Here is a 25,060-nt window from a genome sequence, read left to right on the forward strand (position 1 = left end):
GATTCAGAGCTGAATTTAGGGAATATTTCTCGTACTATTCCCATTGATATTTCAGTGAAGCCCGGAATCGAGGAGAACATTCATATAGGTGCCGCATGTACTGACGAAGAAATCCAAACTTACAAGGCCCTATTCCAAGAATTCCGCGACGTGTTTGCCTGGTCCTACGAAGAAATGCCAGGAATCGATCCTGCCATTGTTGTTCATGAAATCAAAACCTACCCGGATGCTAAACCCATTCGGCAACGGTTGCGTCAGATTCACCCTCGAAAAGCAGCTGCAATCAAAGCCGAAGTCGAAAAGCTGTTGAAAGCAGGTTTCATTTATCCGATCCCGTTAACGGATTGGGTATCGAATATTGTTCCCGTCAATAAAAAACAAGGAACAATAAGAATCTGTATCGATTATAGGGATATCAATCGAGCTTGTCCAAAAGACAACTATCCTACGCCTTATATCGATCAAATTATTGATGATTGTGCCGGAAGTGAGATGTTTTCCTTCATGGATGGTTTCTCAGGTTATAATCAAATCAATATTCTACCTGCCGATCAACCAAAAACGGCATTCATTTGTCCATGGGGGACATTTGCTTATTGCAAATTACCTTTTGGCCTTAAGAATGCCGGTGCTACTTTTCAACGGGCCATGTCTTATGCATTTCATGACATCAAGCACATTGTGCAACCCTATCTCGATGATTTGCCTGCTCATTCTTTACACCGAGCTGATCACCTTGTCCATTTACGAGCAATCTTTATGAGGTGTAGGCATTATCGAATTCGGTTGAATCCCCACAAGTGTGTTTTCTGTATAGAAACAGGTCGATTGCTGGGATTTGTTGTTTCCAAAACCGGCATTCGCGTCGATCCCTCGAAAGTCGAGGCTATCATCCAATTGCCTCCTCCTTCGAGTTTGCGCCAACTCCAAAGTTTGCAAGGGAAAGCGAACTTTTTACGCCGATTCATCCCTAACTACGCCGAGGTCACTAAAGGTTTTACACGGTTGTTGAAACAGAACGTACAATTCTTTTGGGACGAGATTGCTCAACAATCTTTTGATGCACTGAAACACGCGTTGACCCATGCACCGTTATTGCATCCTCCCAACTACAACCAGGACTACTTCTTATACCTCGCAGCTTCGCATTCCACCATTGGAATGGTGTTAGTTCAAGAAGATGAATTCAAGGCAGAGCATGTGATATATTACCTTAGCAGAACCTTAAATCCAACTGAGTTAAAATATTCACATGTGGAGAAATTGGCCCTGGCAGCCGTTCAAGCTGTCCAGCGTTTTCGTCACTACATTCTTCTCCGCAAAACTACTGTTATTTCGGATTGCAACCCTATGATTTATATCTTGACAAAACAACTGCTAGGGGGCAAGTACTCTAAATGGATCGTCATCCTGCAAGAGTTCGACTTGGAGTTTGAGAAGTCCAAGTCTAAGAAATCTTTAGTCTTCGCGGAATTGATGTGTGATTTCCCGAGTGCTGACACAGAGACTGTGGCAGAGGAGTCCATTGCGGACGAATCTTTGTTTCTTATTAGCACTGTAGATCCGTGGTATGGGGATATAATCATCTATCTCCAAACCCAAACCTTTCGGCCTGAAGCTTCCAAGGAAAACCGTCGAAAAATTCGGTTTCAATCCCAGCAATACAGAATTATTGGAGATACACTTTATCGCCTGGGGGCAGACTTAGTTTTTCGACGTTGTTTAACTCACGATGAGGCTGAGAGAGTTTTGAATGATTGTCACTCTGGAGCATGTGGCGGTCATATGTCTGGGTATGCCACAGCTCAGAAGGTGTTGCGCGCTGGCTATTTCTGGCCGTCTATGTTTAAAGATTGTATCCTTGCCGTCAGAAAATGCCACAACTGTCAAGTGTTTGATCGCAAGATGCGCGCTCCACCTGCTCCTCTCCACCCTATAATTGCCGCTGGTCCATTCGCCAAATGGGGCATTGACTTTATTACTTGTAACCCTCACTCGGCCGGGGGGCATGCGTATATCATCCTTGCGGTTGATTATTTTACTAAGTGGGCCGAGGCGATGCCTACATTCGACGCAAGCGGCAAGACAGCTGCACTTTTCGTATTCAATCATATCATAACTAGGTTTGGTGTCCCACAAGCAATCATTACGGACCATGGAAGCCATTTTCGAAATGTCATGATGACTGAACTTACAAGCCAGCTTGGTTTGCGCCACGATAGCTCTACACCTTATTATCCGCAAGCCAACGGTTTGGTTGAGTCAATCAACAAAGTTCTAGTCGTCATGATTCGACGGATCATTGGTATCCATCGAACGAATTGGCATAACATGTTATTTTCGGCGCTATGGGCATATCGAACTTCAGTGAAAAATTCAACAGGTTTCACCCCTTTTCAGCTAGTTTATGGCTTAGAAGCTGTGTTACCTATTGAGTGCGAAATCCCATCACTTCAAATGGCTGTCGAATTACTTCCAGCTACTTCCGAAGAGGAGAAACGGTTGTTATACTTAGCTAAATTAGATGAGACTCGACGTGACGCTACTTTAGCTATCGAGACTCACGCGAAACGAATGAAAGCTCAGTACGATAAAAATGTAACCCCTCGAAGTTTTTCGGAAGGAGACCTAGTACTATTATATGATCAAGCGAACGATAAGCTAGGTGCTGGAAAATTCGTTCCCATGTGGCATGGGCCCTACATTGTAAAGCGAAAGCTAGCAAAAGGGGCTTATGAGTTAGTTGATTTTGATGGGGACTCTTTGGGCAAACCCAGAAATGGACTTTACCTAAAGAGGTATTATGCTTAAAATGATGGATGGAGAAATTTTTAGATAGGTTAGATTTCCTTTCTAGCTAGCAAGTGTGTTAGTTTAGTCAGTGTGCTTAGCTTAGCAAGTGTGGTTTTTCGTCATTATTTTGGCTCATCTTGGTTTTACTCTTGATATTGTAGATGTCGACGCCTCTCCAAACATACATTGGATTTGCTGATGGTGCTTGTCGTAGTACACGGAATATCTCTTCCGCAGCTTGGGTTATCTATTCACCCTCTGACGAGTTAGTTTCTATGCATGGGGTAAGCCTCGGTCAAACAACGAATAACATTGCAGAATACAGTGCAGTGGTTGAATTATTATCCGAATCTATTTCATTTGGAATTCGACGTTTGATAGTGAGGTTAGATTCTGAACTTGTTGTATTACAGCTTAATAGAGTTTATGCCATTAGAAATCCTGTGTTATTAAGGTTGTTTTTGAGAGTGCGTCTCTTGGAACGTGAATTTGATTACATTGAATATCAACATATTCCAAGGTCTTTGAATACATTAGCAGATGCAATTGCTTCTCAAGTGTTGGACAGACATTTATAATAATCATGCAAGTAAATTTAAAGACATTTCATCATACATGTTAAACAAGATAAGCCGGTAATAGTGATATATAGATATAGATAGAAGTGTGTCCAAAAATATATACATCGTCTTCGATCATAGGTTTAACACACCTTATGATCGGCAAAATGATAGTGCAAAAAGTCAAAAATGTCACATGTGACTACAAAAGTGACTAGTCAATCACTGGTGGTGCTCTCTGTACGACACCACTGCGCGGGCTATCTTGCGCAGAAATCTCCTAAACGGTCCAGGGACCGCGACTACGAAGCGCTGAAGCCTCATAGGAATATCGTCCATAGTAGTCTCAGGTATATCTGCCGTGAGACGCTCTAGATCATGCTCCAAATCAGCTAGTACTTCTGCTGTCGCATCCTGTGGGGCCGGTGCCGGTGCAGCTGGATGTCGTCTGTCGTAAGGCCGGAGATTGGCTGGACGCTGTGGTCCAACATCTGCATTTTTAAAATTTTACTGTTACTTTGAGACGATATATATGAAAAATAAAAAATACATAATTAGAAAACTTGTGAAAATGAAAGTACCTCTGTCATCCCATTGTTCTCCCTGTGGAAGAACCATGTCCGGATCACCTCTGAAATCCATTCCGGCATATGGAAAGTCTTGTATCACAAAAAGCTGGCCCTCTAGCCAGTCGAAGTAACTGTCTGAGAATCGAACCACTGCAGCACCCTCGTCAGGATGCCGGGCCATCACCGCAACCCATCGAACAAGCTTTGGCTCCCGAGGACCCAAGTCATCAACAGTGAGTTGCTGAGGGATCAGCATAGGAACTCTCTCCAAGGCAAAGCTCACGACTAGAGGCCCATATCCAAAAGTTTTAGTCGTCCGTTCTTTGCCTTGGTTAGTTGGCTCTTCATATGAGCCGACACAGCTTCGCACCAGTTGAAGATGGTGCCTTGGTAACAGTCAACTGCCATCCGCATTTGGGATCCGGAGGCAATGTGCAAGGCGGCCGCGCCACAAATCCTAGTGACCGTAAATGCAATAACTCTAAGTTCCGCCAGAGCGATGTGCTTTATCTCCACGCCTTTTTTATGGCGAGTCCCTGGTCTGCACCACTCCTCGCGGAGATCATCAAGGGATTGGCCACCCGGCCTGGTCCCCGCAAGGTTGAGTTGCTCACCTCTGTTTGGCAAGCCAGTGAGAAAGTATACATCCGAGGGCTCTATCTCGAGCTGGTGCCCTCCAATGTAAAAACATTGATCTTGAACGTTCCATCGCTCAACCAGCCATTCCAAAAATCTTACCTGGCCCCTCATGCCCGGTATGGTCCAATATTTGTACAATCCACATGTTCTTAAGGCATCCAACGAGGGTTGGTGGTTAATCGCAGCTTCATCGTCCTCTACGTGCTCTCTCTCTCTCCAGTCTAACATGTTTGAGGCCCTGCACATCAAAAGAATCAATTAGAAATTAATTTGAGCAAATTTGGTGGTTTTTTGAGAGAGTTGGGGTTTTGAAATGCGCCCTTTGCGGAGGACGCACCCCGGCTTTGTAGCACAGGGCGTCCGGACGCAGCTCGCCTGAAGGCGGACTGCGTCCCCCGACCTTTTTCCCGTGTGAGAAAAAGTCGGGGGACGCAGGTCACCCGAAGGGCACCTGCGTCCGCCGAGGGGCGCATTTTGAACCCAAAACCCCCCCAAAAAATGAAACAGAGACCAAAAACAAAAAACTAAACGGATAAAAATGAAGAGTGGGATGTGTAAAATACCTCGGTGAAGCGGCGTTCGATTCCGACGGTCAGATTTTCCGCAGCAACCACGGGAAGTTTCTTGTCAAAAGCTCCTTTTTCAACCTCAACAGTGAAACGGTAAAAATGACATGGTAAAAGGTCTTTTTATAGGTTTTTTGGATGAATTAGTTCATTTTTTACCATGAAAAGATGTTTTCAAATGTATTTTTGCCTATTTTAAACAGGTATGAGTAATGTGTCGCTTTTGTGCAGGACGAAGGGATTTCGAGGGAAATTGTAATTTTTCACAAACAAAATTTCAGAGTCATCTTTTAAGCCCTTTTCTGACTCCTAAAACATGAAAAGATCGCCGAGTGTTTCTTTTTCACTCGTTAAAACGGAATTAAAAGACGGTCCCCTTTTAGCTCTTTTCTGACCGCAAAATCAGGAAAAGATTGCCGGGTTTTTGTCGTTTCAAACTCGATAAGGAAATAAAACGACGTGTCTTTGATCGCTTTTTACTTTTCAGGTCAACGACACTATTATGAAAGTACTCCTTGGTCGCAAGATCAAGCGGTTCCCCCAGGTATTATTTTATACTTTTTCGGGCTTGAGGGACACAAATATTACGAAAAAGTTCAACGTGGAGTTTCCTTAAGTTTTTCAGACTCTCTAAAATTGAAAAACGCCGAGTTTCTCCTATACTGGGCTCGTTAAACTTTTACAGTAAAGGACCTGTTCAATTACAAACAGGAACGAACCACTCCTTCCTAGGGTTCGAATTTAAACTAGGTTGGACTCGTCCGAAGGATGAGCTTATAATCAAGCATATGTTATCCTCCTCAAGCTTGTTAAAAATAAAGAGGTACTTGCCAGAAATGGTGGGGGAAAAAAGAGAAGAATGAACCTATTTGTCACCTTTTGTCTCAGAAGAAACTTTATTACCGCTCTTGAACACGACACTTTTCATTCACCTGGGTTGGGAAATCTTTTACCTCACAGTTGACCAAATCACTTTGAAAGTCTTTAACCGGGTTTCGGGGATTAACTTTGAGTTATTCGTCACCAAGCCATCTGTTGTGTCGTTATGTGTTCAAGAGGTCTGCAAGCAAAACTTTCATCTGCAAAATACTTGTCATCCATTTGACCATCCCTGAGTCAGTCCTTACAGCAACATTTCTTCAACTTGAACAATGATTTCGTGTTGCGGGCTTGCCTGCAACGGGTCGCTTTCTATCGACATCGACACATTATCTAGAAAGATGACTTAGGAATCGACAGTACCTTGAAGTCTGCATGCATCAATGGCAGGTTTCTCGCCTTTGACGTCAGTTTACATCATTGACTTTCGATCAGAGGATTCCGTGAAGTGTTCGACATCAAAACATCTATTCACATTTCACGGGTTGTGCTTGGTACTTTGAGGACCATTGACATTACTGGTGGTTTCTCTCACGCTTGTTAACAGTTTACATCATTGACTGGTAATCAAGTGGTTTCTACCATGTTCGACATCGAATCATTTAATCACATGGCTAGAATCGTACCAATTCGGGAAGTAGAAGTGAAGACCCTGGATCTAGTTTCTACCATCCAGGCTGCGAGGAGTTTTGTATTCATTGTCTATGTAGACTTATCATAAACAGATGGCTGCGTCCATACTGTATCTACAAAAGTCTATAAAAATAATGTACTGCAAGATCATTCCTGTATCAGAATAGTTAGTCCATTAGTTAAAGTTTTGAATCTGAGTATGGGAATGCCTACCTCAGTGATGATATAATCTTATCCATGTATTTTGTGTTGAAAATTGCAGGTTCCAACCAGGCCATCCACAAGGCAATCCTTGAAATGATAAAGCGCTTCACCCTTCCTAGAATTACAAAACCCTATTCTATTCCAGGCTTCGCACTTTAGGGGGCAATCTGTTACACTAAAAAATGTCACCTTGACTACTTACAGTTAGTATGGCTCAAATCAACAGTCATGCTACCCTCTTAGGCAAGTCTCATGCCTCTGTTATCCATCTCAAACTCAAAGAAGAGAGAAAGTCTTGTAAAAATCATGTTTATCTCTGGGGTCGCAGGTTCTCTCTAGCCTTACCTGCGGGGACGCTGACCATGTTCACAAAATCTGCGTCCATGGACGCTCTGTATGTTAAGGGACAGGTGCGTCCCTCTGTAAAAGGCAAAATGCGCGAGTTTTATCTTGAAAAAGTTACTTGTGGTTACTTCTAGAACATTCTAGAGGTCGGTTTGATGAAATGGATGCGCCTCCAGTTGGTTCATGTATCTCTTTTAAGGGGGAACTTATCCCATCAATAAGGGAGCTATCCCACCCATAGAGGGGGATGATCCCATTGATAGTGGACCTGAATAACCTCTTTACAGCACTATAAATAAAGGCATTGAGCCAAAAGGAAGAGAGGTTGGAGCTATACATTTTCTTTGGGTAAATGCTGCAGGATTTAGGTCTTCCATTAGAGCCTTTGTGAGGAGAGATTGTCTTCACTTGATTCTACTTGGGAGAGGGTGAGCTTTGTCAAAGTAGAGGAAAACCCTTGATGGACCCTGGGAGGAACTTGCACAACACCAAGGCCAGGTTGTAAGAGTTTCTTTGTTTCGTTATTAATACAAACTGGTTTATTTTTCTCAATAGCTTGTGTTAATGAGTTATTTCATGTGTTCCTTGGTCTGCATGTTGAATATATGTTTTATTATATGAAATACAAGTGCTTGGTAATTGTTTGATTGTTTGTGGTTGCAGGAATTGACTTGAAGGAGGAGCTCATCCGGATCGTCAAGAACGGACTTCAACAACAGCGTTTTGGAATAAGGTAAGCCTAAACACTTGTAGTTTTCATGTTGTAAAAGGTGTATTTAGAGAAAGATCACTCCATTTTGTCTTGTTTGTCATTAGAACGTCTTAGACTTCTAGGAAGGTCAGTCGTGTCCGCACCCTTGACAGATTCCGTGTGACACAAAGCACTAACGAATGTTTACTTCTTCATGTGATCATCTGTAATGCACTGAGCTTCCCATACATATTTCACAATGAACCAAAACAGGTCTGGGTCCTCATTTCCCAAGCCTTTAAAAAAAGGCAGCTTCATTGAATTTTCCATCATGTTGAACTGCGATGGAGGTGGCAGCTGTATGGGTGAAGTCACAGGTGGTGGTGGTGAAGTCAGAGGTGGTGTGGGTGGAGGTGGCAGTCATGGAAATCCTTGTCTTATCAACTTAATTGCACTTCACAGAGAAGCCTGCGCTACTCCCTCTTCATCACCTAATGGAGGTGAAATCAATGTACTATATTCAAGACCCTTCCTTCCTTCATTCCTTTAAATCTTCCCACTTAGCGTAGCTCTAAACATCAAGGTAGCTACATAACCCATTTTTCACACAATAACATCTTAATCTAGGTGTTCAAAGACTTCAAGTACTTACCTCGTGGAATTTTGAAAAAGCATCGCTCCGCCTCGTTATAATAAATTGAGATATCGAATGCGAATACAGTCACAAATCCTCCTATGATGCGATCAAAATGATCGACAGTGCAGACGATCTTACCCTTAGAGGCTTCTAGTCTCTGTACTAACTCCAAGGTCCAGAAAATAGGATCATCAAGTCTCCACCTTCCTTGGTTATCTTCTAGCTTCGTGATCCACTCGTATAACTCAACCAAAAAGGAACAAAAAAAGATCTCATGAATTTCTATATATATGTACCTGTCTAGCCACTATTCCTTTGTTAGTCGTGGGTTTTTGTTCTCCTGCATTGTGAATTTTTGGATCCTCCTATCTAACCAATCTTTGATCACTTTCTTATTTGCATTCTAGTGATACAAAATCACACATCTCTTATGTAGATTCTAGGTCCCAGCAAAGGATTCATTTGTTGGTTGTGTGGGGCCTGACCCAAGTCTAGTGTTAGTTAGCGAAACAAATCCCTCCACTACTGGCCCTTTCGGCATTAGCCCATGGAACGTGGACTAAAGTTTCACCTGAAGTAGTATCGGGGGATGTTGGAACCAAGTTCCCACACCCTGAGATGGTCATGATGTTAGTTTATACCCTATATTCCTACTTTTATGTATGTCGCTAAGCTCTCAGGTTCTCTCAGTCTAACCTTTTACTCTGCCCTTTAGTACCTCGATGAAGGAGTATGATTTACCTTTATGTAGCCCTAGCCTACGGTCTAGATACTTTCAAGCTTCTATGACAACAAACTGTTATAGGTTCCCAAGTTATCTTAAGTGCTTTACCTGTCTTACTAAACAATCACAGTTAGCGTCGCGTAAACTGAGGTTCTCACTTGTGTTCAAATAACCAACATAATTGCATACATTCGCACATCACATAAGCATTATAAATGAAAAACATACACAATATCACAAGATGCATTAACAAGAATTAAATACATGGGAATTGCAGAATACTTCTCTTTATTTATATCTTTAGATTATTACAGACTCTATTTTCCCTACACACATAGCTGAAGGGGTCCATGCACTTAGCTGCAGACTTCTACCCTTGGTCTCTATGCACCTAGCTGCAGAGCCTCTACCTATGCTAAGACCTAAAATGTAGACTTTTCTACCAAGACTCCAAGCCTGGTCTTCTACTCCTAAAAACTTATGACTACCTAGAGCTTACTTACTTAGCTCTTTTTAAACAATCTTATGGTCCACAGACCATGGGTAGATCCTTACAACCAACTTTACACTTTACAAAATAAGGGCGGACAACCCTTTATGACTCATGAGACCTTTGCACTCCGCAACCACAAAGTGCGGAGACTTTACAAATTTATTACAAAACTTGACCCAAAACATGAGCTTTTAGCTCCAAATCTGTCCTTGGGGGATCCCCTTCCCAACAAATGCTAGTTGACTTTTTATCTATTTTTCAAAAACTTCATAATGCGATAACTTTCACATATGATGTTGGATTGAGGTGATTCCAGCATGGTTGGAATTACAACAACGAGATCTACAGTTTAGCACTAGCTTTGGGTGATTTTGACCACTTTTATTTTTGGATATAGTTTGATCCCTGATAACCTAGTTCCTTCAATATATGTTTCTCTTCCAGTGTCCTTCTACTTCTTCAACATCTTCCTTATCTCCCCCTTTGATATTAATGGAAAAGGGACATGGTTTCCTACCAATGCTTTCATGATTGTGCACTGACATGATCCTACTGTAAATGGAGTCTCCCCCTATGATCATGCTTCCTTTCTTCATCAATAATTTCCTTACAATATTCTGCAACTACTTCTAAAATTTCTTGTGGACTCGGCCTATGAAATATTCCCCTGATAAGATACTTCCTATTATGAGAATATTCCCCTGTAAATATGCTCTAATGGTGGACCTACTCCCCTTGTGTATAGGATTTCTACATACATGTTGTCATATTGCTGCCATCATATACTTACTGTGAGTCGACTAGGAAACATCAAACATGAGATATCACCTATATGAAACCTTGATAGATGCAAGTGTTCAAGTCTACTCATCTCTTCTATCAATGATAACTTTCCTAATAGTGACCATCTTGCCTTATTTCATCATGTTTCTTCCTCCATTCTTGAATTCTATTTTCTTTTATTCTTTGAATTAGATATTTATGTCATCCACATCTAGAGAATCCTTAGCATTGTCCTAGTAATGCTTTGACATAACAATATTTTGAACTAAGAACTTCTTCATTAGGAAGAATTTTAAATCGTATAATCATGAACTATGCCTTATAGCACATAAATGATCAAAATATCATATCAATTCCTTGAACACTGAAGGAAACTTCATGTTGTCCACTTTCTGGTTCAATACTTTTTCTTCTCCAAACCTTGGTGCAATTTCTTCTTTCCTAGAAGAAACCTTTTCTTCCCTAGATTACTCAAATAACCTCATCATTTGCATCATTGTGAAATTTCACTGTGATTATGGCATTTAAAGCCTTCTTTATTGTACTTGAATGAAGGAGAAACTGATGTATACTTTCTTCTATTGAAGTCACTTGTATCTTTTTTTCCTGCAAACTTTCTTCTAGATGTTTGAGAATGAGTTTCTGTAATCATTTTCATCATAGACTTTGAAATCCCTATAATTATGCCCAAAATCCCTACTTGAGAAGAAATAACCAAGAAATATACTTTGATTCCTAGGTGATAAAGGTTCTCTTGAAGATCTTCTAAAGATATTCTTCCTTATAGGAGTTTTTATCCATTGTTGATTCTTATTCTTCATTGCATTATTGTCTTCTACTCTGATAGGGATTATTGAGAAAATCAACGTAGATATCTAGAGTAGCCACACCTCCAATCATCTTTTTACTTTCACATGACTTGTATATTGAGGAATGTCAACTTTGTCTTTTAACGTTTCTTTGAATTTAACCTTTGGAGGTTAGGAGCTTAAGTATTCTTTGCATGGAGATTTACTTGTATAATGAAGACTTGTTTTGTCACATGGAGATCTTTGACAATAATGAAATTCATCCAATACTTGAAAAACCTTCATGTTCCTCTTGGGATTGTCAACTTCAACCCTCATTGAATCTTCGAACTCCTAACATTCTTATTCTTTCTTCATCTTCTGGATATTCATTATTTCTTTTGTTAAATTTTCTTCTTCAAGTTGGAATTTCAAGGAGAGGATTTCTTATTCAAATTTTCTTTCATTTTGATTACATTTTGTGTCAAGTTTGTTCAAGTCCTTAGATATTTGTGTTGGGTGCAATATTTGAGGATTTTTCAGGCATCATTTTCCCCATTTTTTGCCATTTTACATCATTGAACCTACAATTTCCCTAGTACAATGTCATTCCATCTAATAAAGAAGCACCATTTTTCTTTGATCTATTATTTTGCTACTTTATGCTAAGTATTGAATGAAACAATGCTTTCTTCGGGATGACTAACCAGGGTATTTTTGGAAGAGTTCTTTTGAATGTTTTTCTTTTAAGCGTTGCAATAACTACTAATAGCCATCAGTAAATAGTTGTTACTATTATTTGTTGTTACACGGTGTCAGTTTCTATTGCTTTCTGTTGCACCATGGTTTTGTCATTTCTTGTTGTTACAACATGAAGCTGTTGTTAGCATATGACTTGTCAAGACCATAGCTGCCATTTTCAAACATAGTTGTCAAGGGTCGCATGAAGTAATTCCATGTGGATAGTTAAAAATATTTGAGCAGTTACAATTGTATCTAAACAAGACTGGTGTAACTATAACAAATATTTATTAAAAGCTATTTGTAACAATTTCTCTATTTTTACTATTTCTGTTAGCTTAATCAACGTGAGAATTAGAAGATTATCATCGCTAATTCCTTTCCCTAATTTTGGCGTCTATAAGGACTTTATAAAAGAGCTTAGTCTCATGAGAAGGGGATGAAGATGATTGAACATAGATAACACCGACATTTTTATCTTGTACTTTTCCAATATTTTAATACAAGCATATATCTCGTGATGTTACTACAATTTTTGTGTTGAATTCTTAAATATATTTTGTTTTACTCCTACACTTTGCTAGAGTGGAAGGAGCCTCCTCTTTAGCAAGGATTGTAGTGTTAATAGGATATATATTTTTCATGTGTTAGTGTGGAGTTCTTATTATTGTTGCACACATTCCATTGTGGGATAGATGCACTTATGCTTTTAGATTTGTTGTGTGTTGTTACACAGGTTAATCAATTCCATACTACTCAATTGTTGTTATATCTTTAGCTGATAATGTATGATGTGCCTATATATATTTTGAAGTTTTTGAAGTGAAGATTCTTTCTTTTATAAGTGTGTTTCATTCCTACAAGTGTGTATTTCCATTCTACAAGAGTTCTTTAATTTCTGCAAGTGTGTTCAATGACATCTTTTTTGTTTTTCCTGGTTGTTACATGTATTGGCACATATAGTGTAGACGTCTTTGAAACAAAAATACCTACCATGGTTGATAATTAATGATTGTTGTTTAGTTTCTTTAGGAGTGATAAAACTTCATAAACATTTTGGCATCGTTGTTGGGGAATGTTGACAACGATACAGGCAGCACATGCTTTCTTTTCGAATTTCCTTTTCACAGAGTGTCTCTAACATTACATGCGTTGGGTGATAAGATGAGAGGTAAGAACCTGTGCATCGCTCTAATATAATTGAGCGGACTCACCACTATAATAACTATGATACTTGGGGTGTACAAATAATTACACATTAGGTCCATGTGTAGAATGTATGACTTAAGAAGAAGAAAAAAGTAGGAACCCTAATAAACCTATAGGAAAAAGGGGTCAAAAAATGATCAAGAAAAATATTGATCAAGGGAGAGTAACATTTATCCAAGAATTGGTTTGAAAAACAGAAAGAGAGAAGTTAACACTACATAGGGATATGAGAAAAACAGGCCCACATAAATCTATTGCTTCTACATTAAAATCATGAGTATCTTGTTCCTTTGTTTTAGGACCCCATTTTCGTCAAGCTAGCCTAAAAACTCCAAAATCTATAAAATCAAATCAGGAACAACAAGGAGAAACTAGTGTCCAGGATCTTGTATTAGAAGGAAAAGGCGAAACTAGTGGGAAATATCAAGGACCAAAATCAGAAGAACATTATTTCACTTTCCAATACCTAGACTCGGGCAATGAAATAAAACAATCATACCCAGAACAATCTAAGAAATTATCACAAGAATCCCTATCTATAGAACATTCACCCGAGAAATCTTTAGAAGGATACTTAACATAACAAGAATAAAGGGAATTTCCAATGGGGCATAACAACAACAATAATGATATAGATGCCACCTTAACCACTTTTTGAATTTCCAATAAGTGATATAAGGAGAGAAGCCCCTATGAAAAATATCCATCTATCAGCCCTTCGATCTTTCTAGGCATTGACCGTAGAAGGTCCTGATACTTTTCTATTTGAGTTTGATGTTCTATGCAGTAGTTATGGCTACACTTCAAATGCTCATAAGCTAAAACTATTTCCTGCTACTTTGAAACGGGAAACATTAAGATGGTTTACGGGACTAGGTTATGCCACTATATGAACATGGGGAGATATGAAGACTACATTTCTCACAAAATAGCAGGAATGTTTTGAAAGGAGAGATTTAAGAAATGAGATATTCATAATGACATAGAAGGAGGAAGAGAGCTTGGAATATTACATGGAACAGTGCCAATATAATCTACAAAGGTCCAAACATAGTGATCCAGATCCATCAATTTTAAAAATAATATCGATTCGAGGAATGAGAGATGGATGGCTTGACATGATGAACCTTTTAGGAAAATGAGATATATCTCAGGAGCCATACAATGATATAATAAAACTTTGCTTAAAGTGTTCATGAGGATCCTCATGAGGGAGAAGCATGGAATGAGATGTCTCTATTAAAATACATAAATCTACAAATGGAGGTGCGACTAGAGCTAAGGTTGGATTTTTTTTTGAGAATCTCAAGACAAATCTTATTAATACCTTATTTGGCCAACTGACAATAGCATAAGTGAAAAAGACACAGGATGAAGTTGATAAGGCCTTGTTCATGTTCTACCAAAAATGTAGAGAGAAACATTCCCTGAACTAATGCAGAGTCAACATCATTAACTTGTGAAATCTTTGTCACCTGGAGCATTCTACAAGATAGTGTCCAGAGCTCCCAATATTGAACGCATCACTCAAGGAATCATGTAAGGAGGCTCATTCTTCTTACTTTATTAGGTCTAGGAAGCCTTGGCAACCATGAACACTAGATATATCTCAAGATTTTTCTTTCAATATGTGGAATAATTCATATAATACATAGAAATTTCCATGGCAGTATGCGACTCCTCCTTCAGCTCAATTTCCTTCACCATGGAACCAATGGTATCCTTCTCCACTTTTTCAGTATCCTCCGTCTCAGATGTACACATGGCCTCAGAATTGGAGGGGAAACCCTTTAGGCCTAGACCCTCCTTCATTACCAGTGCAGTAACCATTGCAACTTCTACTTCTTTCATCATCTGCTACCACTCCTCCAATATATCCCCAATTACCTGTACAGTCTAACCCTAACCAAAATAATAAGGAAGCTATGAATAGAGAAGTCCTCACTTCTTTCCAAACTTAATACCTCTTGAATACAATGAGATCCACCTTCGATTAGGAAAAGTAGTAAACCCAAAGACCTCCCCTATCATTACTGAAGAGGAATGTGAATCACCTAGGCATGATCATGTGGATTTTTATGAAACTACTACACCTGTAACAACTGATTCAAGAAATTATCAAACATCTGTAAAAGCCAATCCAATTGATATAGTGACTAAGTACCTTCCATATATACAAGATTAGCTGAAACTAGGATGATTATACAACCCGAATATGATTTCCTCAAGGACTTAAATAATTTACGCATAAGCATCCCCTTCCTACAAGCCACTGAGGATGTCCCCATCTATGCGAAAATAGTAAGAGACCTATGCGTTAAGAAACCTGGAAGGGAGCCCAAAGATCTTGTTACCATCCATGTGATGGGAAAAATGTCAGAACTAATGACTCGTCAACCTCTTTTGGCTAAATATAATTACGTAAGATATCCTACAGTCACTGTTTATATTGATGAGAAGTCCATTCTTAACACATTAATTGATTTAGCGGCAACAATCAATGTAATGTATAGGGAAATATTTACCACTTTAAGACTATACAGGTTGAGACAAACAACTATAGTGCTACAACTAGTAGATAGGTCATGCATTAAACCCTGAAGGAGTTGTAGAGGACATATTCATCACAATATATTCTTGGATGTACCCAACATATTTTATTAGTGTGAAAGACAAATAAAATACGTGGGGACATCCCCTGATATTAGGAAGGCCTTGGTTAGCCACTGTGAACACATTCATAGGTTGTAGTTTGGGGCTCATGATGATTTCAGATAGACAAGCCACAAAGAACCTCAACCTCTATCCCCCTAGAAAACCAAGGATTGATTTGGAAAATCCCTTATGGAATGAATTTGAACCATAATTAGATCATTTTGAGTTACTCCTCACTCTTGGGAAAGCCCATTATTTTAAGAATGTAATAGAGGATGACATTATCAATGGCTTTATCAGTATTCCCATGTTGTTACTTCTATTGATGATTTGGGGGTAGAATATTCCATGGAAGACTTGACTTTAGAACATATGAAAGTCACCCCTAATCTCTAGAGCAACTCAGTTGAAATAGAGCCCGAAAAAAATATAAATACTAATCCTAATCTAATTCCTAAACATAACAGGATGTTATTACAACTGTTACAAAGACATAAAAAGGAATTTGCATGGGATTACATGGACATGAAAGCATTCACTGTAGCCTCTATACCCATCACATCTAAAGGATATTGTAATCTGGTTAGGCATCCACAGTGACACATGAACCCAACACTTAGAGAAGTAGTAAAAGAAGAATTGAAAAAGATTTTAAATACCAACCTCTTTTATCCCATCTCTAATAGCAAATGGGTATCTCCACTTGTTATTGTTCCTAAAATGAATGACAAATGGAGGATCTTTGTAGATTGTAGAGAAATTAACATAGCCAATCGAAAGGAAAATTTTCCTTTGTCATTTATATATAAGGTCCTTAGCACCTTATCTTGAAAAAAATTATTTTCGTTTCTAGATGGGTTTAGTGGTTATAATTAGATATAAATTGTCACGGAGGATTAGGATAAAACTACCTTTACTGCCCTTAGGGAACTTTTTCATACAAATTTCTCTATTTTGAGCTCTGCAATGTGCCAACATCCTTTCAGAGTTAAATATTCGGGATATTTGCAAATTTGCTAAATGATTGTTTAGACATATTCATGGATGACATTACACCTTATGATGACAGTTTTGAAACAACATTAGCCAATCTCGGAAAAGTGATAGAACGATGTGAGAAAATTAATGTTGCTTTAAGCATTGAAAAATGTCACATGATGATGAATGAAGGACTTTTTCTTAGAAGTTATATTTCTACTGTAGGAATAAAAGTAGACCCTGCTAAGATAGAAGTGATTCTAAAATTCAAGCTCCCAAAACATTGAAGGAGGTACATAGTTTTTTGGGACATGCAGGGTATTATAGGAGGTTTATAGAAAAATTTCAAAAATTGCATCCCTGTTATTTTCTATTCTTACTAAGGATGTGGAAAATTTTTGGAGAGGTAAATGTGAACATGCCTCTTTAGAGTTAAAGCCGTGTGTATCAACGCGCCCTATTTTGTGAGGACCGAACAGGGATCTATCATTTCACATAACAATTGACGCATCTGATACTATTGTAGGAGATGTGTTAGTTCAACTAGAAGACAAGAAGCCATATGCCCTTTACTACATCCATAAGAATCTAAATCCAATAGGCTTAAATTATAGAGTTATAGAAAAAGAGTCTCTTGTAGTAGTGCATTCCATTAATAAATTTAGGTACTACATTACTGGTTATCAAATATTTGTGCACATTGACCACTCTGCCATTCATTTCTTAATGAATAAAATAGTTACTAATCATATGGTTATGCATTGGCCTAGATGTTACAAGAATTTGATATAAAAATCTTAGATAAATGTGGAAAATATAATGTTGTGGTTGATTTTCTTTCTAGGCTAATTGTTAATAGTGATTGCATGACCGTTGAGGATTCTGTTCCAGATGAATAACTTTTTGTTTTTTCATCTCACTCAGCGTGGTATGCAGACATAGCTAACTAACTTTCTACAACGCGATTTCCACAATATCTTTCCTTAAAAGAAAAGAAGAAGATTGTTCAGCAAAGTGCAAGATACTCTTGGGTAGAGGGATTCCTATACTACACAAGGCTAGATCATGAGATCAGGTGTTGTGAGAGAAAGAATGATATTTTTGACATCATGAGGAACCTTGCAAAGGAAACTTTGCTGACAAGAGGACATGGCATAAAGTGATTTCAACAGGATATTATTGGCCTACCATATTCCAGGTTGCAAATAAATTTATGAATTAAAGTGACAATTGTTAGAGAATGTGTCAACCACTCTGGTTAAATGAAATGTTACAACCTCAAATATTATTGGAACCATTTGAGAAGTGATCCTTAGACTTTGTAGTAATAATTAATCCTTCATCTCAGTAGAATTCCTACATTCTAGTATGTACATATTGTGTCACAAAATAGGTTGAAGAAAAGGCACTAACGAGGGCAACTGAACAGGCTATTTTAGGATGTCTTTTTGGAGTGCCTCGATAGATAGTGAGAGATGGAAGACCAAAATTCACATATCATTCAATCTAGAGGTTAGTTGAGAAATTCAAGAGCTGTCACAGAATTACCTCACCATATCATCCACAAGAAAATGGTCAAGTGGAGAGAACTAATAAGGTTATTGAATGAATTGTCACTAAGATTATATCTAGCCACCAAAGGAACTGGGTTGATAAACGTCTAGAAGAATGGTCGGCATACATAACTACATGGAGAAATACTACTATATTTTCACCATACAAATTGGTGTATGGTAAAAACCCATTATTTCGCATTGATCTTGAAATAAAAACACTCAAAACAACATTGCAAGTGAACCTCGATGTGACTACAACTCAAAAGCATCGGTTGAAATAGTTAAATGAACTAGAGGAGAATACATTGACTTCCATCCGACAAACGAATATCATCCATCAATAGAGAGCTAAGTGGCATGTCAATTTTATAAAAAATAAGGTATTTCAAAAAAAGGTGTTTCGGATAGGGGATTGGGCTCTACTATATGATTCACGATTCAAAGGCATCAAGGGGAAGCCCTGCACTACATAGCTAGGTCCTTATGAGGTAGATACAATCTTTTACAATGGGACCATGAGATTAATTACCATAGACACTACCGAAGTGTCATTTCTTGCCAATGGGCATCGTCTTCAGTTATATCATAAACAACCTCAAAGGATTCATTTATTGACATTGTATCACGATCTGATCTTCAAGTTATAATGGCAGGGGGGAAATTCTCTTGTACTGTCAAATTATTAAATTCCAATAAGTGTAGCAGCTAAAAACCAACTTTTGTTGGATGTTGATACACCAATACATACATATACATATACATATACACATACATATACATACATATAGAGATATATATATATACATATATATATATATATATATATATATATATATATATATATATATAATGAATTGTCCTGTGAAAGCCTCTTGTGGGGCATGGTTAGATAGTTGTACCAATACAAAATCACTTTGTGGCAGCTAATACACATTTTACTTTTAATAGATTCTCTAAAGCATGCCATCTATGACATATGTGTAACAAAATTCTTTTCACAAGCCTGATTTTATTCATTTCATTGTACTGTAGGAACAAATTCTAATGCCCACAAATTTTATTTTCATTCTTCAGCCCTGATGATGGATCCCACTTGGGATTTGAAACGTTGGTGTAAAAATGTTCATACTGTGGATTCTCCAGTCTCTGATTCAAGGAATACATTGTTGTAATAAAGTACTATTGCAAATTTATCAATCATCAAGGAGAAATTCTTTTGTTGTCACATCTATAGCAGCTGATCCAATGTAGATGACTATAACATGGAACCAGTTGCAGTTGTCCACTTCAATAATCACATCACCAGTAGTCTGTTATCGGTATCAATCAAATCACCCTCTGATAAGTCATTCAAAACAATAATATTATTTTTTCTTTATTTACCAATTACGAAAGTTAATACGTCATCTAATTTTGGTAGTCGAGGATGACCTTTGAATTTAAGTTGGGGCGGGGGGAATCATTTTGTTATTCGTGACATAACCTGATTTGAAGTCACAATGGTTTTTAACAATTACCACCTTTCATGATTGATCATCTCATTAATTCGAACTGTAATCAAGTTATATTTTCACAACTTTGAATTAATGATGAATTGATAACGCATATCACACAACTTTCTGACCTGATACCATTTCCTATCGCCCTAATATCTGCCTCAATGTATCTCTGCACCCTTATTACACATATTTTTTTAGGAATTGTGACAACAAGAAGGTGAAAGTTCATAGTGACTATTTCAGCAATTAGTGAAGGGTTCGTAACAATGAAGGATGGAACGATCAATAGTAAGACATCAACCAGATTGCACTGAGGCTTTCAAAAAATTCCTAGAAGCATGTCAAATTTTTAGAGAAGGATGGTGGATCAAGTTTTTCAACTGACTGAGACGATCAAATGAGAGTGTTTCTTTGGAATTTTCATGAAATATGAACAAGAATCAAATAGAGGTGAGAGGCTTAAGGTTGGAGATTATGAAGGAAGTGATTAGCAGAGTAACAACACTTCGATCAGTACAAAAGAGATGGTTCAAAAAGAAATTAATGACCCATTCCTTAAAGACGAATTATTGGAAGGAGAATAACAGTTGGACAATAAGGGAAGAGGAATTTACCACTTTTCCCTTCCTCAAGTGTGGAACAATGTTTCCCTTTTCATTATCAAGTACATTACATTTGAGGGGCACTCGAATATAGTTTTCAACTATCATTTTCCATTGTTGAACCATCTTTAGCATGGGCAATTGGTTAATCTTCCCCATTTTCTATTGGAAATTTTCAAACACATTGTTGCCTCGATAAAGGTACCCTCACATATAGAGGGTTGCATTACCAATCATGGCCTCATAAAACTGATTGTGATGGAAGCTCTAGAGTAGCAAGGAAGAAATTGGGAATTTTTTATCAGTTAAGGAATAGAAACCCCATGACAGAGACAAGATGAAACTCCTACAGATTCTCTGGGGGATGCTAATATAACTAAGGAGAAGGGACACTCTTAGGGAATTAGAATTAAGAAGAGGTCACTTGAGAAACCCATGGGTGGCAGAATATCGAAGAAAAACGGTTAATTTTGGTACTCAACTAGCACCATTACCACCATCTAAGAAGAAACCAGGCAAGTAAAAGAACAAAAGGGAAAGTAAGAAGAGACAAAGAAGTAGTAGAAGAAGAAACAAACAAAGTAGGAAGACACTTCTTCATCACGTAGGAATGAAACCAAAATTTTGTTTCTTAAAATTAAGAAGCTAGAAGTAGAAAATAATGAATGAAAGCGACAATTAAGAGAAAGAAAAATGAAAGAAAATGTTCAAGGTCTCGATACATTTGCTGAGGATGTTGATAATTTGGAATCAAAAAGCACATAGGTGCCTCTACGTATAGGATGTGATGAGGGCTTGGAAACAATAAGATATAAGGTTTGTGTTACAGACACCATCTCATAAGAAACCCAAAGAGAACCATGGGAGGCTGACACACAAGAACCTGTTGATGATGTTAATGAAACATAAGAACCAAAAGTTGAAATGGAGAACCCCATGGATTTTAACCTGGAAAATGATACACAATAACCTATCAATGATGTCACTAATATATAAGAACTATTAGTTGAGACAAATGTTTTTAAGGAAGAAAAATTGAGAGTTGTTCCAAAACAATCCCTCAATGAAGATGATGATACACAAGAACCAGTAGTTGAGGTAGACCAACTCAAAACATGAGATTTTGTTACATCATCTACTTCTATTGTACATAAGATAGCATAGGACCCTAAACTAGGGTGGAATTCAGAATGACTTCTATTAATATCAGAATTGGAGAATTGGAAGAAAATGGCACTTTCCCTTAAAAAGGGAGTGATTCCTTTGGAAGAATATCACAAGGCTATTCATACCCTTAAGGATCAGTGGGCTGAAGAATTGCTGATAGAAGAGATGATAAAGTGGGAAATGAGGAAAACCGAGATGGAAATGGAAGAACAAAGACAACAACTACAACAAGAGGTCAAGAAATTGATTGAAGAGAAAGGTAAAATTTATGAATTATCACTAAACCCTTTAGGTTGCAGGAAGCCATCACCATCCTACCTGATCTTCTTGTGGGAGAAATTTCATCTTTTCCAGTTGAGAGCCATCCATGGGAACAGACCCTAAAATAGCATTTCTACTAAAACTTTTCTGGATGTATTTCGCTCATGTGATTTTGATGAGCAGATTTTGTTATGCGAACTCTTCCTACATGATATATTTGTTGAGAATTCTAGTTTGAATGTGGCTGTAGATCTTTCCTCCTACATTGGATATTTGTAGTTATAAGCTTTTATATCTTTCATAAGCATTCAAATTGATTCACACCTTGCCATAAAATCATCTACTGTAAATGAAGAAAAAGAAACCATGGAGATAAGACGAGAACCTAGTATGGCCACTGCTATGAGGTGTGAATGTAACGATTTTCTCAGTAAACCTAACATGATAGAAAAAATATCCCTCTATATCAGAAGGATTGTTGGGTTTTTCCTTAATATGTATGAAAAATCGAAAGGTAAAGAATTAGTTGGAAAGCTGAAACAATGTGAAGCTTGCAGTGAAATACTAAAAGAAGGGGACCCCTTTGGGTACCCCAATTTCATGATATCTGTTACTTGAGTCCCTGAATATGTACGAATTGTCAAAACAATGGGAGATTTTTAGATGGGGTTCAAATTCAAGTTTCCTCTAATTTGGCTTGTGGTTCATAAATACCAACCTCACTTCCACCTAATCAAGTATGATGAACATTCCTAGACACATCAGCTCGTGTCTACCCAGGGGTATAAGAAAGATGATGAAGGCAATGCTATCGCATATGATTTCACAAAACTACATTAGCAACATGCCATTATCACAATAGATGAGGACCCTAAACATTTTGAAGAATCTACATGAGGACATGCAGTAGCTTCAGTTGGGGGGAGATGTTGGGTGCAATATTTGAGGATATTTCAGGCATCATTTTTCCCATTCATGGCCATTTTCCCCATTGAACCTAAAATTTCCCTAATACAATGTCACTCCCTCTATTAAAGAAGAAACCTTTTTCTTTGGCGTATTATTATGTTATTTTTTGCTAAGTATTAAATGAAACAATTCTTTCCTTTGAATAACTAATAACGGTATCTTTGAAAGAGTTCTTTTGAATGTTTTTCTTTCAAGTGTTTCCATAGCTACTAATAACCATGGGTGAACAATATGTACTATTATTTTCTATTACAAAGTATGAGTTGTTGTTACTTGATGTTACAGCCCGGTTTTTCCATTTCTTGTTGTTACACCATGAAGTTGTTAGTACATCGTGAAGCTGCTATTACCCGGTGAATTGTCATGACTATAGCTAGCATTTCCAAAGACAACTGTCAAGGGTCACATGAAGTAATTCCATGTGGAAATTTAAGAATATATGAGCATTTACAACTGCATCTAAATAAGAGTGGTGTAACCATAACAAATCTTTATTAAAAGTAGTTTATAACAATTTCTATCTTTCTATTGTTTTTGTTAGTTTAATTATCATATGAATAAGAAGATTCTCATGACTGAATTGATTCCCTAATTTTGGGGCTTTGTAAATACTTTATGAAATAGCTTACTCTCATGAGGAGGTGACGAGGACGACAGAAAAATATAATACTAACCTTTTGTTCTTGTACTTTTCCACTATTTTAATGCAAGCATATATCTGGCAATGTTATTGCAATTTCTGTGTTGAATTCATAAATAGTTTTCATTTTAGACCTACACCCTACTAGGGAGGAAGGTCCCTCCTCTTTAGTAGGGATATCAATTTTATAGGATATTTTTTTGTGTTAGTGTGGATTTCCTATCACTGTTGCACACGTTTCATTATGAGCTAGATACACTTTAGCTTTCAGATTTATTGTTTGTTGTTACACAGGTTAATCAATTCCATATTACTCAATTGTTGTTATATCTTTTGGCTGATATTGTATGGTGCACCTATCTTTATTTTGAATCTTTTATGAAGTGCGGATTATTTCCTTTTTGAGTGTGTTTCATTCCTGTAGTGTGCCTTTTAATTTCTACAAGTGTGTATTTGCATTCTACAAGAGTGCTTTAATTTCTCTAAGTGTATTCAAAGACATATTTTCTATTTTACCTGGATGTTACATGTATCGACACAAATAATTCAAATGTATTTGAAATAAAAAGACCTACACTAGTTGATAATTAATGATTATGGTGTAGTTACTTTGGGAGTAGTAAAACCTCACAAACAATTTTCTTAAGATGACCTGTCAAAATTTATTTACTCTTTCCTTCTTATTTTACCTCAAAATTTAAGTTCCCAATTTCTTCTCCTACTTTGATGAGCTTTTGATTCTTCTCTTAGGACTCTTGCATATTTTCTTTTAGCAAATTCATCAAGACATCTTCATTCCTTTGTTGAATTGAGGCTTCTTTGATCCATATCAAGTTATGAGAATATTTTTCAGCGTAAATCACATTATGATATATTTGTTGACACGTTTCGAAGCAATGAGTGTGGTTCATCGTCAAGACAAGTTCAAGAATCAAACCATGGCTTCATGTTAAATAGGGAGAGCAGATCTTCCAATAGCTATGTTTGACTAGGAAACGAATATATGGGACTGAACTAATGATTATATTTGATCATGTAATGGCTAACTTTGACAAGCCAATCAGACTCAAATCTATTAAGGGATAAGGACATGGACCAAAATTCTATTTAATACTATTTTAATTATAATAATTTTACTAGATAAATTTATTCAATGAATTAATACCTATTATTATAATATATTCTGGGTTCTTGAATGTTAAAATAATAATATTATAATGCTTAACTAAACCTGTAGTATTAATAATTAAGAAAAAGTAACTATATTTATGTTAAAATGTTTGATAGTGATTAATATTAATAATATTATGTATATATTACCTTTAATATCCCCATAACTATAATATTAATATTATAGATTTAATTATTACTTTAAAATCATGTTATTATATTATTACAGTTAATAATCCTAAGTTATTAATGGCTTGTATATCTTATAAGTAGAGCCCAATAATTAAATATGTATATTTAAACTATCTA

The sequence above is a fragment of the Pinus tabuliformis genome, chromosome 6 (assembly GCF_031772625.1).
Source record: "Pinus tabuliformis cultivar Carrire ecotype Pingquan chromosome 6, CPIR1, whole genome shotgun sequence".
Classification (NCBI taxonomy): domain Eukaryota; kingdom Viridiplantae; phylum Streptophyta; class Pinopsida; order Pinales; family Pinaceae; genus Pinus; species Pinus tabuliformis.